Here is a 17877-nt window from a genome sequence, read left to right on the forward strand (position 1 = left end):
AGAAGGAGCTGGCCGCTCTCCTTGCCTCCTCCAGAGTACAAACTCTTGTATCAAGGGCCTCACTGTCCTGGGCCCAGCTGCACTGGCACCTCACAGTCCCAGGGACCCGCTATGATGCATCAGCTGTCTGGCTTAGTTTCAGGCTGGTTCTCTGGGCCTCAGTAAGCTCATCTGAAGGAAAGGGAAAGGGATTAGGTCCTTTACAACATTACAATCTATGAATATAATAAATTAGAAATATTAACTACAGAGCACGAACCTTACTAAGTTGTCAGCAACGAGTAAAAACAGCTTATTATATTTGTTATCTGGAATTTACTTGTTTGTTTTACAAGAAATAGCAAGCTGTTTTACAAATGTCAAATTGGAAAAGCAAACACTACCGAATTCCTTAAAAGAATGATTGTTACCTTAGTCTCAAAATATTAAAATGGCTAGATCTCACAGTGAAACATAACCTAGGCAAAGATTCACTACAGTTCTTCACTAGATTAAGTTAAACTTTATCACTCAGAACACTATTCTTGTAAATCAAGTAGTGTTAGTACCTCAACACCACTTAGCCCCATAGAGTTCCCAGAAATGCCTGCAAAGGGAAAGAAAAGAACAAGAGTGCCTTTCTTAACCCCCAGACCTCAAATCTAGAAGCAGAAGACAACAAATCATCTGAACAATTACTGAATGGCAACTGATAGGCACTAGGTTAGTCACTTTTCATAGATTATCTTATTTAGTTCTCACAACAAGCCTAGGAAGTAGCTAGTTATTATCACAATTTTAATGATGAGATGACTGAGACTCGGGAGGTTAAAAAATTTGCCCACAGCTATAGAGCCCTTCACAAAGACTAAAAATAAGGTAATCGAAGAAGAATGTACTGCCTGAGCCTTCAGGAAAACACAGTCTGATTATTGGACCCCGACTGTTCACATCCCTTTGGTAGATGTAGCCCTACAATGAAGATGTAGGCTATCAAAATATTATGGCTTCATATTATTCCTTAATGTAAATTAAGAAATTAACTTTGTTTCGCATATGAGTCTTCAATAAATTTGCTTAGCATGAAATCAGTTCCCCTGACCAAAATGAGTTTTCTGGATCTGTAACTGCTGAGGTATAGACACTAGACTATTCAAGTTAAGGTCATTCTCTGAGGTCTGGTATAAATGATACCTCCCTGGAGGACATGTCTATTTCTTTATTCATTAACCACAACATTCCTTTGTCTCTTCTTTAGAATATTAACTTTCTCCACTGGATTTCTAACATGTTCAATATATAGCAAAAAATGTGAAGCTGAGTCACTAGAGTGAGTTCCTGAAGAGCACCAACTCCATATGCCTAAGATGCTAGGGACTGAGACAGCAAATGTAATATTTCATTAAGAAAACTAAAGACTACGACTTCTTTCTTTAACGTAAGGGCATCCACATCTGCAAGGAGGTGGGCAGTAACGCTGGCTGAGAAAGCAGGACGAAAACTTAAAAAAACAGCTCTGGAAAAAAATGGAAAAGGGAAAGAAAGCAATATTACATCTCTTCAAGTGTACAAAGCAGTGCTTGATAGAAACCCAAAATTTTAAACTGTGAAACATGGGAGACTGCCTTAAATTAGAAAAAGTTTAGGATATATATTACGTATACAGTATAAGAATAAATGCCTGTTTCACTAAATCTATACAGATAAAGTTCAAGCTAAAGAACCTGCAAAAATGGAGAAGAGGCATATGATTAAGATGAGAAAGACTACAATCACGTAAATCCTTCTTCCCTCATCCTCCCAATCATTCAATTTATCAGAATTTTAAAAATTAAGTTTTTTGTATGATTTTAACATAGTACATGCTTATTGTAGAAAATGTGAAAAACATTAAACAGTATATAATTGAAAAATAACCCATAATTTAACTACTCAAAGTTAGCATATTTTATTTTACATCCTACTTTAAAATAAATATATTCTTTTTAAGATACTCCAAAATATCATCTTACTTTTTTCATTTACTATATTTGAATATTTTCTTATACCTTATACCCTTAAACATCTTAAAGCTCATGATTTTTATCACCTGCCAATTATTTTTATTAGTAGTATACTAAACAAAAAATTTTTAAAACATAATTTATAATGTTTTTATGGTATTTGGTTATATGGCTGTATCATAATTTAATCATTTAACAGGCTTCTAATTTTTCAACATTATAAATAGCACTGAAATGAATAACACACACTCATGTGTACACATAATGTACACATCTCTTAGTTGCTTATAATAAATTCCTAAAAATGAAATTTGGGGCAAAGGATGTGAACATTTTTAAGGATTCTGAATATTGCCAAATTGCCATTGTAATAGACTGAATATTTGTATCTCCCCAAAATTCATATATTGAAATCTAATCCCCAATGTGATGGTATTTGGAAGTGGGGCCTTTGGGAGATAATTAGACCACAAGGATGGAGCCCTCATGAATGGGATTAGGGCCCTTATAAGAAGCAGTCAGAGAGCTAGCTAGCTCTCTTTCTGCCATTTGAGGATACAAGAAGTCTGCAGTCTGCAACCCTGATGAGGGGACTCACCAGAACCCAGCCATGCTGGCATCCCAATCTCGTACTTCAAGGTTCCAGAACTGTAAGAAATGAATTCTGTTGTTTGTAAGCCACCTGTTGTTTATAATACCATAAGCTTATGGTATTTTGTTATAGCAGCTTGAGCTAAAATAGCCATTTAGAAATTTGTACCAATTTATTCTCCTACCAACAGCAGGTATTTGCCAACACGTGATTCTTTTTTATATGAGAGACCTACTGAAGCATGCCAACTATGACATAATGATTCTAACCTCTTAGGCTTTTTCCATAATCTTATTTCACAACCTTAGAGAAAAATCTTTTAGGAAATATCTCTTGTAGTAGATAAACACTTATCTGTGGTTGAGCCATTTTTCCAGTGTTGCTTCTGTTTAATAAATTTACCCCGTTAATTAAATTTAAGTGCTTTTAATTATAAATAGCATGAACTGCATAAATCCATTTAAAAAATAAATTGTTCTTCTATGTGCATATTTGCAATATGAGATCTGAAATGATAAAGGTAACCATGGTAAACTCTGGGTTTGGGGATATTGAGCTTTCTCTCTTTCTTTCTTTTGAACTTTCTTCTTTGTAGCTCTCTGTATGGCTTGCAAATTAAAATATGAGCTGGCTTTTTTTTTTTTTTTTGCGGTACGTGGGCCTCTCACTGTTGTGGCCTCTCCCGTTGCACAGGCTCCGGACGCGCAGGCTCAGCGGCCATGGCTCACAGGCCCAGCCGCTCTGCAGCATGTGGGATCTTCCCGGACCAGGGCATGAATCCATGTCCCCTGCATCGGCAGGTGGACTCCCAACCGCTGCGCCACCAGGGAAGCCCTGGCATTATTTTTTTAATGAAGCCATACTCTAAAAGGTATGATATACTGTACCAAAAATTATAAAAGTTTTTAGGGAATTCCCCAGTGGTCCAGTGGTTAGGACTCTGCACTTTCACTGCCAAGGGCCTGGGTTCAATCCCTGGTCAGGAACTAAGATCCCACAAGCCGTGAGGCAAAAAAGTTTTTAAAAAGAAGAAAAATTAAAATGAAATTCTATACTCCCATTTCCAGTTATGACCTCCTGATGTGAAAGGCAGTCCTATGTTGACTGTTGTCCAACATCTGAAAATAGTATTTTATACATATTGCCCATCAAACGGGGCAATATATATTAAGTATAATTTTCAGATGCTGGACAACAGGCAGCATAGGACTGTGATTTCGGAGAGAAGGGAAACAAAGACTCACGAACACCCTGGCTTTCTGCTTGTGCCACAGGGAAGGGGAACCCCCAAAGAACATAGATATTTCACTGAGTTGAGAAAATAGAGCTCCAAGTCTGAGGCTACTGAAGGCATGCAACTTAAGGAGCAGAATACAAGAAAGAAGGGAGCTGTGGAGAGAAAAAGTTTCAAAAACCTGTAGCGAGATCTTCTAATCCTTTGCCTAGGGACTAAGCTGCATGTGCACAAGGCAAAACTGCATGTGGCGAGTCAAACAAAATCTGGGGAAAGAGCAACTATGGAGCATGAGCTGAACAACTACCTGGGAGTTGTTCAAATTCCTGGCAGCTAGAGTAGAGAGACCTCAATGCACATGACATGCATTTGATAGAGATCTCAGAAAGGCCATGCCTTGGTATTAGGGCTAATCTAGTCCTAGAATAAATAAAATCGCTGAAAACCAAAGATAAAGAGAAAATCTTTAAAGCAGCCAGAGGTGGGGGGAAAGACGTATTACAAGTGAACAATGGTAAGAATGGCTACTAACTTCTCATCAGAAACAACTTAAATGAGAGAATATTGAAATCATGACTTTAAAGTGCTACAAGAAAAAAAAAAAAAAAAGAACTGCCAACTTAAATTTCTACATCCAGCATAAATACCCTTCAAAAATGAAGGCAAAAGGGACCAACAAAGTCCAAAATTGTCTTCCTGACACAAACAAGTAGAAAACTAGACAAAACATAAAACAATTATTTTCAGACACTAGGTAACAGGCAGTATGGAAATATGACCTCTGAAAAAAGGGAAAGAAATGAGGTGAACCCAAAGATTGCCCCACCTTTCTGTTTGGAACTACAACAAAAGGAGTGGGAACCCAAACAGAGCCAACAGTCTCACTGAGTTGAGGTGACAGAGCTCAGAATTTGTGGAGTCTGAGACGACTAGAATTTGCAGGGCATATTACCATAAAGGAAGAAACTAAACAGAAACGCTCAACAATCTACAGAAGAGGTCTCCCTGAGTTTCTGGCTAAACACCAATCTGCGTGTGTGTGTATTATGTAAATCTATGAGGCTAGACAAAGAAAAACTTCAAGAAAATAACAAATACCAGGGAGCTCTAAGCCTAACAACTTCCAGAGTTCACACAGGGCCAGGATCATTCAGTTTCCACCAGCTGGGATGAATAAACCTTGATGAACACATGGGGCAATCAAGTGAGACACAAGAAGGGGCATGCCTCAGTAATGGGCCCAAACTAGCCCTAAACTGAAAGCTATTCTAGAACTGCCCAAAACCAAAACCCAAAAAACCCTGAAAACAAAACTCAAAAGATCAATCTGATCCACAAAGCAACTGCCTGCCAGAATAAAACTTAATACTCAAGAAAGGAAGACAAAAAAAAAAAAAAAAATCAAGGCAAATATTCAACACCATAACCCCAGAAGAAATTACCAGATGTATGAAAAAATAAGAAATGGTAACCTATAATCAGGATCCAGGAGTGGTAGGGATAAAGAGAATTTTAATACAAGGACTTCAAAATAGCTATTAGAAAAGAGTTCAAAGGCTTAAAGGAAAACATGGACATAATGAAAAAAAAGAAAAAATCTTAACAGGGAAGTGGAAGTTATTTTTTTAAATCAATAGTAATTCTAGAACTAAAAAAAAAAAACACCTGATATAAAAATTTAACTTGATGGGTATAACAGCATATTAGACAAAGGAGAATTTTTTAAAATTAGTGTGCTTGGGGCTTCCCTGGTGGCGCAGTGGTTGAGAGTCCACCTGCCGATGCAGGGGACCCGGGTTTGTGCCCTGGTCTGGGAGGATCCCACATGCGCAGAGCGGCTGGGCCCGTGAGCCATGGCCGCTGAGCCTGCGCGTCCGGAGCCTGTGCTCCGGAACGGGAGAGGCCGCAACAGTGAGAGGCCCGCGTACCGCAAAAAAAAAATTAGTGTGCTTGAAGACTGGGAAACAAACTTTTCATGTTGAAAGAAAAGAAAAAGGGATTAGAAGAAAAATGGAGAGAACTTCAGTGATCTGTGAACTAATATTAAGTGGCTGAATGAACATATGCAGGACTGGAGTCTGAGGAGAAAAATACTTGGGAATTCAAAAATTTGAAGTTAGATGGCTAAAAATTTTACAAATATGATGAAAACAATACACCCACAGATCTAAGAAGCTCAATAAACCCCAAGAATAAACACAAATAAAACCATACCAAGGAGCATCATAATAAAGTTGCTGAAAACCAGTGATAAAGAGAAAAATCATAAAAGCAGCCAAAGGGAAAACACATATTACATATGGGGAAACAAACAGAAAAATCACCACAGAGTTCTTGTCAGAAGCTATGCAAATGAGAAGATGGAGAAAAACATTTTAAGGTGCTCAAAGGGGGAAAAAACACCTGAAAACCTACAATTCTGTAACTACTAACAATAAGTTCCAAAACTGAAGGCAAAATGAGAGACAAAGTGGGGACAGAGGGAAAGAGAGAGAAAGCTGCACTAAAAGAAATATAAAAGGAAGTTTTTCAAGCAAAAGGAATATGATATTAGACACAAACTTGAATCTACACAAAGAAATGAAGATCTAAAGAAGTGATTAAAATGAGACAAATAAGAAAGACATTTTTCTCATTTTTAATTGTTCTAAAAGGTAACTGCCTGACAAAAGCAAAAAGATCAGCAACAGGGTTAAAACACACATATCAAAATGTATGACAAAAAAGCACAAAACATGGGAAGGAGAAATTGTAACATTATGTACAATTCTTGCATTACTCATGAAGTGGTATAATATTATTTGATGGCAGACTGTTATTAATTAACTAGAAGGACTACCACTAAAAATTTTTTTAAGAGAAATGTTATAAACCAACAGAAAAAATAAAATGGAACCATAAAGAATAATCCGTCCAAAAGAAGACAAGGAAACCAAGGAAAAAAGAACAAATAGTAAACAAATAGTAAGATAGTACATTTTAATCCAACCTTAATTCCATTAAGTGTAAGTGGTCTAAGCTAGTGGTAGGCAACCTTTTTCTATAAAGAACCAGAAAATATTTTATGCTTTGGTCTCTGTCCCAGCTACTTAACCTTGCCACCTGTAGCACAAAAGCAACCACAAACAATACGTAAATGAATGAACCTGACTACGTCCCAATAAAACTTTATTTACATAAACAAGTGGTAGAGTTTGGTCTGCCAGCCATAGTTTGCCAATTGCTGGTAAACACACCAAATTAAAAGAGATATTGTCAGACTGGATAAAAAAGCAAGACCCAACTACATGCTGTTTACAAGAAACCCACTTTAAATATAACGATACAGATAGGTAAAAAGTAAAAGGATGGAAGAAGATATACCATGCAAAATCAAAAGGACACAGAGACTTCAGAACAAGGGAAATTACGAGGAATAAAAAGGGACATTTCATGATGACATGGGGACCAATTCATTAACAAGACTTAACAATCCTAAATGTGCATGCACCTAACAGTGCTCTAACAGTGCTTGAAACATGAAACAAAATCTGATAGAACTGAAAAGAGAAACAGAGAAATCCAAAATTGTAGGTGAAAACTTCAACTCTGCTCTCTCAGTAATTGATAGAACAAGCAGGCAGAAAATTAGTAAAAATACAGAAGATATACAAAGACCAACCTAACCTAATATAGAAGATATACAAAGACCAACCTAACCTAACTGACATTTAGAGAGCATTCCACCCAGCAACAGGAGAATATACATTCTTCTCAAGTACACATTGAACATTCAGCAAGATATACCATGTGTTGGGCCATAAAACAATAAAAAAAGCTTAAATGGATTGAAATTATTAAGAGTTTGTTCTCTGATCACAATGGCATTAAATGAAAACACAGTAACAAAACACCTGGAAAATTCCAAATATTGGGAAATTATTTGGCAAAACTCTTCGAAACAACCCATGAATCAAAGAAAAATTATAAGAGAAATTAGGAACTATTTTGAATATAATGATAATGAAAATGTATAAGCTTTAAGTGTTGATAATTTTTTAAAAAAATTAAAAATCAATGACCTAAGCTTTCACCTTAAAAGCTAGAAAAAGGAGAACAAATTAAACCCAAGTATGGAGAAAGTAAGGAATTAGTAAAAGAGCTCAAATCATGAAATAGAAAACAGATAAACCAGAGAGAAAATCAACAAAACCAAAAGTTGATTATATGAAAGGACTGATGAAATTGATAACCCCTAGCTACACTAATCAGGAGGGAAAAGGAGAAAATGAATCCAATATCCAGGAATAAAAGGGAACATCAGTACATATCCTACTCACATTAAAAGGAAATACTGTTTCATAAAATATATAATTTATTTTCAAGCTGATAAATTTGACAAGTTAGATGAAGTGGACAAATTCCTTGAAAGACACAAATTACCAAAACAGACACAAAAAGAAACAGAAAATCTGAGCAGTCTTAGACCTATTCTTTTAAAAACTGAATCCTTAATTAAGAACCTTTCCACGAAGAAAACTCCAGGTCCAGATGGCTTCACTGGTGAAGTCTACAAACATTTAAGGAAGAACATCAATTGCACCCGAACTCCTCCCTAAAAGAAAGGAAGAGGGAACACTGCTGGTAGGAGTGTAAAATGGTAAACCCACATTGGAAACTGTTCTGTTAATTTCTCATGTTAAACACACCTATCCCATATACCCAGCAATTCCACTTCTAGGTATTCACCCACAAGTAAAGAATACATGCGTCACAAAAAGCCTATACAAGAATGTTCATAGCAGCTTTCCTCATAACAGTTGAAAACTAGAACAACCCTTTCCACAATAATAATAAACAAACTACAGTATATCCATACAATGGAACACTAGTCAGCAACTGAAAGGAGCTAAACACTTGTTACATGTAACATGGATGAATCTATATTTCAAACAAGAGCTTCATATAATCTTTATGCCCAGGAAAGTTTGATAACTACGGGTATAGAAGTACATAATAAGAAAACAAAAAGAAAATATAAGGGATTTGGGTGGTATATAAATTAATCAGTGCCATATACATCATAACCTATATATAACAGTTGTCATCTTCCATAATTGCTTAATTGCTATTTAAATCATGTTACAATACTCTTCTGTTCATGTTCAATTTTCTACTCTGTGTTCAAGGAGTACTAACTCCAAATTTTAGTCTTCAATCATTTAACAAAACCCTAATTTCTCATTAACTCCATCCCAAACCATGCATTTTAGATAAAGAGTCCTGTTCGCCAGTTCCTTTGTTTTTTCTTAATTTCTACTTCCTTGGTACATACTGTTTTCCCTCCCTCTTTAATAATGTTATTGTTACCTTTTGCTGCACAGCCTTGTCTTTCTACCTCCTTTAAAACTGAACCAAAAACTCATCTTTTCCACTAAGTGCTAAACCACCTCAGATTCTTTCCAAATTCCCTCAGCACTTGAAGACCTTGCTCCCAATAGATGTATTTATTTTACTGAATTTGGACATCACTTCTTAATGACTCACCAACTCCATCCCCTGGCTTAGAGAGTAGAACCTTTGGGGAAGAACTGAAAAGATTACAGTCCTCTTCAAGGTTCTTTCTCTTGTGCTGTTTTTACTTTTCTTTCCTGGAGTGCCATTTTATTTGCCAGAGCCTTGAGCTCCATAGGGCTGTAGGAGTAGGAGAGAAAGAGGCAAAGAGATGGCTGAATAGGGCTGATCTGGGCTAGATTTTAAAGAAGGTGAAAAAAGCCTTCAGGCTTCAAAATCTGTTCAGACTACCTCACCAGCTCAAGGAAGCAAAGAGAATTCCAAAGAGACTAAAGTGAAGAATAAGGAAGTGCATTTGTCTACAAATTCCCTGTTATGCTGATGGCCAGACAGGATGCGGTACACTATTTCAAGGACACTAAAATATTTCTGGCAGCAAATATTTCTATATATTCTTTATAAAGCTATGCGGTGGGGGTTTGACTGGAGGTGGGCAAAATTTAAAATACATAGTTTAAAACGTCTACACTCTCGAACTTAGGGCCAGCACTGGCAGTTACTTTTTGTTCTGCATGCATTATTATTTAGGAATTATGGTCATTACTTGTCTAATTTCAAAACTTTCAACTACAAACGTTATGCCTTCCAAATCACATCTATAAACTTAACCATGTTCCTGAGCTAGACCCGTTATTTCCAACTGATATCTTGTTATTACTTATCTAAAGAGCGTAACTACTTATCTGAAAGCAAACTCAGTATTCCCCTTCTCTCAAACTTGCACATATTATTCTCCTGCCAAGTCAGGAACCTTAGACTCGTCTTCAACTTCTATCACCTACAAACACTAACCAAGTCTGGAGGACTTAAACTCCTAAATATCTCTGAAATCAGTGGTCTTGTTTCTATCCCTGCTACAAATTCCTTAATTCAGACCATCATAATCTCGTTCCTGAACTAGGGCAGAGCCTTAAGTGGCATCCTTGACTGTGATTTGCCTACCAGAGGCCACAGAAAATGCCTCATTCACTCACCCTGCCATACATATTCCTTGACGAATAAATGTCTCAAATCTCTGTTCCTCCAGCCTGTACTCTTCATTATAGCTATAATCAGTTTTTAAAGGACCAAACTATTTGTATCACTTCCTCATCTATAAAACAAAATAAAAATACTAACTCCAGGCTTCCCTGGTGGCGCAGTGGCAGAGAGTCCGCCTGACGACGCAGGGGACGCGGGGTCGTGTCCTGGTCCGGGAAGATGCCACATGCCGCGGAGCGGCTGGGCCTGTGAGCCATGGCCGCTGAGCCTGCACGTCCGGAGCCTGTGCTCCGCAATGGGAGAGGCCACAACAGTGAGAGGCCCGTGTACAGCAAAAAAACCCACAAAAACCTAACTCCTACTATGGCATTTTGTTCCCATTCTACTTTGGCTCTACCCTGATTTCCTAATTTTCTTTTGCACTCATTTTGACAGATCAAACCTCACCCTTTTCCTTAAACACACTATGCCCTTTTATTTTCAATAAATCTAGAATAAACAGGAACTCAGTGCAGCTTATTTTAATGAGCACCCTTATACAATTTAAAGCCATTAGCTAAACCTATACAGAAGTGAGGAAACAATCAGACAATACAGCCAACTCTCAATTAGCCTATTTTCACAGCCTTGTTAACATGGTCACTGTAGACTAAATGGAGAAGTGAATAAGATGTTTCAACTACCTGCTAAGCTTTTTCCTTACCATAAATTAATGTTAAAAGTCTTCAGTTACAGACTTATAACCCTCCTTTTGATCAACAGGCACAAAGAGAACTACAACTCAATCTTCTTCCCATCTATTCACATACTTTCTTTCACCTTCTAACACCTCTCTTCTCCACTTCTGCTGTTGCTCCTCTTGTACTTTTCTCTTCCTGCTACCTAAGTTTTCACAGCATCCTCTTTGTCCATCCTTCACAAGAATATCAGTATTCCTCTATGCCTCTTACTGGTAGAACACTTAAAAATTTACAAAGCACTTTCACATTTACTTGGTTCTTAGAACCTCATTTTTGGGGGATTCCAAAATCAACAAATACGAAATATGTGTAATAGTTTCTATATAATACGTTAGTTACCCTTATAAGTAAAATATTTTCTTATATTTTAACTCACATTTGAAGAAATTACAGTTCAAAAAATAACAGCTCAGTGATTCACCTAACACACTGGTACTCCCTCTGCTTACAACTCTACAACCTCTCCTCACCTGCTCATCTCTTAAGACACAGCTCAGGCCTTCCCGTACTCCCAGAGCAAGAACGTTAAGGCTGTTTCAATGTTATCCTAATGTTTTCACACCAGTCTTTCAGACCAGTAGAAGAACCCAGGTCGCTGGACGCCTACTCTGTAGTTTTTCCCACCGAAAACTATTTTCTTTGTTAATGTTACCCTTATTAATGCCCATTAATGATCCAGCATTTTATAAAGGCAACAGGAGAAACATTTTATGGGCAGCCAGCACTGCGTTTAAGACTGTACACCAAAACATCCCTAGATTTCCTTAACAATCAAGAATTTAAGGAATGTCTCTAAATCCTCTCAAAATATCTAGATACTACCTCTTGTGGTAATGACATCCAAAGTTGCCACAGCAAAGAAGTAAAACAACATTTCATAAACTCTAAATTAAACGATTAGAAGTTTTCAAAGCTGCCTCCTAATATCCCGGAAATGTTTAGGGTTAACAATCAAAAGACCAGGGCCTTAGTCCCAATTGTACCACATATTGGCCAACTTGGGAAAGTCACTTAACCTCCCTGAATCAAATTTCCTCTTTGATAAAACTGGATAATGCCACCCACCTTTCAGAACTGTTAAGAAAATTAAATCAAAGAATGATTGCAAATCACTTGGCCTGGAACATAACAGTCCAAAAATGGTAACCCCTTTTACAATTATTTTCACGTACAGCATCATTCTTGTTTTCAGAACCATGTCCCACAACACTCAACATGTTCTTCCTAGGACTTTGTAGCCAGCCAGTAACTACAATAAATGCCTTCAAGGAAGTTATCTCCATGACTTCTGGATCCCCTTCCTGGGTCACAACTCAGCCTCTAAATATAATTTAGACTATCTCACTCTCTAACATCTCTAACTCTCACTCTCTAACATCTACATTGAAGCTAAGAAAGTAGTTTGCATGGTCTGTATCTACTCAGTCCATGTACCCATGAATTTTCAATATGACTAACAGGCAATTCATAAGCCATAATTTTTTTTTAGCATCTTTATTGGAGTATAATTGCTTTACAATGGTGTGTTACTTTCTGCTTTATAACAAAGTGAATCAGCTACATATATACATATATCCCCATATCTCCTCCCTCTTGCATCTCCCTCCCTCCCACCCTCCCTATCCCACCCCTCTAGGTGGTCACAAAGCACGGAGCTGATCTCCCTGTGCTATGCGGCTGCTTCCCACTAGCTATTTTACATTTGGTAGCGTACATATGTCCATGCCACTCTCTCACTTTGTCCCAGCTTACCCTTCCCCCTCCCCGTGTCCTCAAGTCCATTCTCTATGTCTGCGTCTTCATTCCTGTCCTGCCCCTAGGTTCTTCAGAACCATTTTTTTTAGACTCCATATATATGTGTTTATTATTTTCAAATATATAAAGAAAATCAACTTAATGAAAAACTGAGCAACGGTTGGTTGTTTTTATTATAGCATGATATTTACAGTATCTTTTGAAATCACATTTAATTAAATATTTTATTCATGTAATTAGATTATGCAATAGACGTGAAGAAAAGGTCTGCATGTCTAAGTTCTACAGAATTCCTAAAAGCATGTCATGAGGCCAAAAATGGCCAACAAATTGTAATAATTTCATAATCTTTATTAAAATAATTTATCAGAAGAAGATTAGGAGCTGGTCACTCTCAAACATTAAAATTCTGTATCAATGAAAGAAAAAAAATGACTGGAAGCTTTTGATGGCGCCATGTAACTCTCTTAGCTCTGCTGGTTAGCATTACTTCAGAGTAAAGGGACGTATTTATCATCTGAAGTACCACCAACAGAATGCCTGCCTGAGATCTAAAACAAAATAGGAAAAAGCAACTACTGCCATAATAAAGATGCTTTTGAGCTATAACCTGTTTCTGATTTTAATCTCAAACCTGTAAAATGGGCTCAATTCAATGAAACTCTAAAAATAAGGGCAATTTTTAAATATTATGTGATATACATTTTAAAAATAACTGAAATTAATGTTAAAAAAAAAGAGGTCTAAAAAAAAGTAAGCTCATGTGTGACAGCTGGTAAGAAGCTACGTGGAGGTACAGATGGTAAAGATGTGTGAGAAGGAAAGACCACAAAAACGTGGTTGAATAAAAGTTAAGAGGACCGTAAACGGAAGACGAGCTGCTATAAAATCAACTGCAGAACCTGATAAGGAAGAACTCCAGAATATCCAGGAGAAGAAATTCACCACTGTCACCATAAAGCACATTTGCTAAACCACATGTTCTTGAGACTAACTAGGCCTGGACTATAGCAAATCAAAAAGAACGAAACGTTACAAAATTGGAGCTAAGCAAATTTTATCACTAAAACCTAACAGTTTAATGAATGAAGTCATCAAAATATTCATTTAACAGAAAACAAGGTTCAGTGATTTTCTCAAGGTTCCACTGGGAGAAGGGGTTTGCAAATAATAATAGACCTTATAAAGCCCTGGTTTCCTCAGCTAAGTTTAGCCAGTAGGACTCCAGAACTCACTGTATTTTCAGTAGAATATCTGCAAATCAATTATTAACATTTTAATTCTAGAATAATGAAACTGCAACAGGGTCTCCCAATGACATTCAGAAAAATAGCCACCTTCACTCTACCTTGATAGGTACACCTAATTCAAGGTCCAAGGTGAGCAGAGTAAGGACTAAAAAAAAATAATAAATGAGGGCATCATTTGCACTAAGTGCCCCTTAAAGCAGACTGTTATTTATAAAATAAATATGATAAATACTGATCATGTATTTATCTGGGAATTTTCTGTAGCCACAAAGTGACTTCGTTAACAGCAAGGAAACAAATAAGCATACAAGTACCTGTACATACCTAATGAACATGACAAATAATGTCTAATATTTGTTGCACCCTTTCTCTGTGCTAAGGAAACACTTTTAATCCTCACCAATACCCTATTGAGGTGGGTACTTTTATTAACCTCACTTTACATGTGAGGAAACTTAGGTACATAATGGTTAAATAACTTGCCAAGGATCATAACTTTAATTATACAAATCCAGTCTTTCCTACAACTATGATCAAAATCATGTTTTCATAAGTACCATGTAATTCTACTACTGCTCTTTGCAAAGGTACCAAAATCCCTTTTAACATAACAAAACCCCCACACTTCCTTAAAATAATAATTTTTGTATAATTTATCTTGAAAATACTAGAGCCTTTTGAATTCTGAGAAATTTTTAAGCAATTAATTTTTAGCATAAAATTTAAAGCACACTAGCCTACTCTAAGAAGTTCATCTAATACTTCAATCTAGATGACAGTCTGTCTCTTCCCAATGAGAGGGGAACATCAGCACTTCCACTAACACTGCAGCATACTGTTTTTAACTGTGCAATAAAAGCTCATCTTGCTTTATGTCATTTCATGCATAAAAGTAGTCAACCCAAACTTCCCCATCCTTGGAAGGGAACAACATCACCCATAATCCTAAAACCACTTACAGTTGGCACTAGAATGCTTTAGAAATAAACAATGTGAATGTCATAAAGTAGAAAAACCCTGGACTAGAGTTCAGAGACCTGCCCACCAATCCTGGCTGGTCACTAGCTAGAATTTTAGTCCCTTCCACTGGTCTGGGTCTCGGTCTCCTGATCTGCAACATAATCATATCCATGGTCTACTCTTCCAGCTCTAAAAGAAATGTGACTCATACACATACATCTTTTTTCCAAGCTTCCCATTCTCATTCTGTTTAGTTATTACCACTACTTTGCAGGCATTAAGCGTTATTTTCCCTTAGTTTTACAATGGGAGAAAACAGCCCATTCTAAACAAAGGTGATAGGAGAAAGCCTTCCTGAACACTGGTTTGCCATAGATGAGTCTGAAGGTGCATAATGTAAAAGCTATTATAATGTTAAAAGGTGTTAGGTTTCAATATTTTAGGCTACTATTTTGTGTGCCAGTACATTCTCCCTAAAGACGGACAGTAAAATTCAAGGACAATAGGGAGAAAAAATTTAATTATCCATTATTTATTCAATAACTAAGAAGGTGCCAACTGAATATATTAACACCTTTTTGCAGATATGTTTTCTCTGACGAATTACATTTTACAGCAAAGGGAAAATACAATCTACAAAATTTTCTCATACATGTTTAAGTGCTCCCTTTAAAAAAAAAGCTTTTATTTTGCAAATTGTGAGGAATTAGTAAGATAACATATATGATTAAGAAAAGATTAAAAAGCTAGCTGTGCAATTCTTAGCTTCCTCTTCTCAGTGACATGAAGAACCTCCGTAGGCTGCCACAGAGGTGGATTCTGTGGACCAACCCTGGTATGCATTTTCTATGTTCTCAACTCTCAAGAGCATTATGCAAATACACGATTATTAAAATTAAACTAAGCATCTGACATTAAGATTCCCAAATTTGCATACTGCTTTCTAGAGCTGCTAGCTTACCAACATCTTCCCAGTCCAACACTTTAAAAAGTTAAAATTGCATGACCTTGTAAAGAAACAATTAAAAGCAAGGGAAAGAAAGCATGTGAATTACTTATTAATCTTCTAGAATAAAAGCCAGTAGCAAACTGTAATAATACAGTCCAGTCTAAACGTTAAATTGGAAGTAAGCCACTGCTATGGATGGAGAGACCTGAAGAAAGGATCTTCAGCAGATGGAGAAGCTCCTACAAGAATTTCAAGGTGCAGTTTGCGAATTTCCAGCAAAACTAGTAACTGGTAAAACACCATCGAACGCATACATACCTTTTAAAATAAAAGATAACTGCCAAGGTCCACCTTTTGGTTGGAATGCCGAAAGAAAATGTCAGAAATCACCTCGTGACTCCAATACCCCGGCCTCTCAAAGTTCAAAACCAAGCACGTTGTGTGCTTAAACTGTTTCTGAGCATCCTTTTTTAAATGCAACTCCCTCTCCAGAAAGTCATTTCGCTTCAGCTGCTTGAATCCCCAAATCCCAGCACCAAAGAATCTTAGGACCCCAAGTAGTTGCAGAGGGTCTTCCAGCGCCCGCCTGCGCATCCCTTTCCACCTCGGGTTAAACTCCGGAGGTGCTCCAGTCACTTCCCCCATCCAAGCTCCCCAGTTCCCTCTATCGTCTCCGGATGAACCTCTCTTCTCGTCGACCTTGAGGACCCCCGGATCGGAGCCTTAGAGCCCCAAGTGACTTGGCGGGTGCCCCCTCCCCTGCAACGCGCGCAAATGCCCCACAGTCTCCGGTGACCTCCCCCACGATTCACCACGACCCAGATCACGAACGCCCTCCGGCTAGCCCGGAGCGACCCCCTTCCTCTTAGGGGCCCTACGTTCCTCCAACCAGAAAAACAATTCAACGAAATGCATCAAGAGCCCACTGAGCGCAAGCTCCCACTACGCGCCGCACGGTCTGCACGGGGCTCGCGGCCCGGGTCCGCCGTCCCCCGCCCGTCGTCCTCTTCTCGGCCAGAGGGCCGGCGCTGCCTCCGCCCGGGGTGTGGAGGCGCCGGCCGGAGGCGGACTGCGCCGGGCGCGAGCACCGGGGGCCGAAGAGGCGGCCGCTAACGGCTGTGCGGGGGCCAGGGAGCACTCAAGGGCCGGGCCACCGGGGACACTCACCGGTCTGGGCGCGCGGGGCGGCCTCATCCAGGGGCACCTGCGGCCAGGCAGGACGGGCCCGGACGGCGCAGTCACCGAGAGGGCGAGTCCGCCCGCCCGCCCGCCGGTCCCGTCCAGTTCCCTCCGACTGCCCGAGCGGGCGCAGTCTCGCTTTCTCCGGACGGAGTCCGGGGACCCCAGCTCCGCCGGATGCCCCCGCCAAGCCCCCACCCCTTTCCCCGGCCACCTCCCCCTCTTCACCCTTTTCCCCTCCCCCCTCCCCCCAACCCCCACCGGAATGGAAAATACCTCCTGGGGCGGGGGGCGGCGGGGGCACGCCTCTCTGAAGGGCAGCCTACCTTGACCAATAGAAGACGGGGCTCTGGAGGGGCGGGATTCCTAACGGCCAATCCGAAGGCGTGTAGGTGAGGGCCGAAGGAGGGAGGCAGGGAGCGAGAGCGGGGAGGCCCGGGAGTCAGGGAGGTCCGGCCGCTCGGGTGCGCGCCGTGCGCGGCTGCCATTTTGGAGTCGGGCTGCTGCGACGGCGGCCGGGTCCGGCCCGGGGGAAAGGGAGGAGCCAGTCAGGTGGGAGAGAGGGGGTCACGTGGGCTTGAGAGGCGGGATAAGGCGGGCTGCGGCCGGAGGGGAGGGGTTGGCAGCGGCGAGTCACGGGGGCTGAAGAGGGTCACGTGGTCGGAGAAGGTCCAGAGGTGGGCTTGGGGGCGGAAGGTCAAC

The 17877-nt window shown here is 39.3% G+C and overlaps 1 protein-coding gene across 2 annotated transcripts in view; it reads right to left on the reverse strand.

Annotated features, from left to right (window-relative positions):
• SOCS5 (suppressor of cytokine signaling 5) overlaps nt 1–17666 on the reverse strand; it is a 58808-nt gene extending 41142 nt beyond the window's left edge. The window contains exon 1 of one of the 2 annotated variants that reach the window (XM_065891145.1): nt 17452–17666. The gene's annotated coding sequence lies outside the window, so the exon portion shown is untranslated. Of the gene's footprint in view, nt 1–17163; nt 17333–17451 lie in introns of those variants that run through there. The other variant, XM_065891146.1, reaches the window with a different exon arrangement.
• Nucleotides 17667–17877: the final 211 nt, after the last annotated feature.

This window comes from Phocoena phocoena, chromosome 14 (assembly GCF_963924675.1).
Source record: "Phocoena phocoena chromosome 14, mPhoPho1.1, whole genome shotgun sequence".
NCBI lineage: Eukaryota > Metazoa > Chordata > Mammalia > Artiodactyla > Phocoenidae > Phocoena > Phocoena phocoena.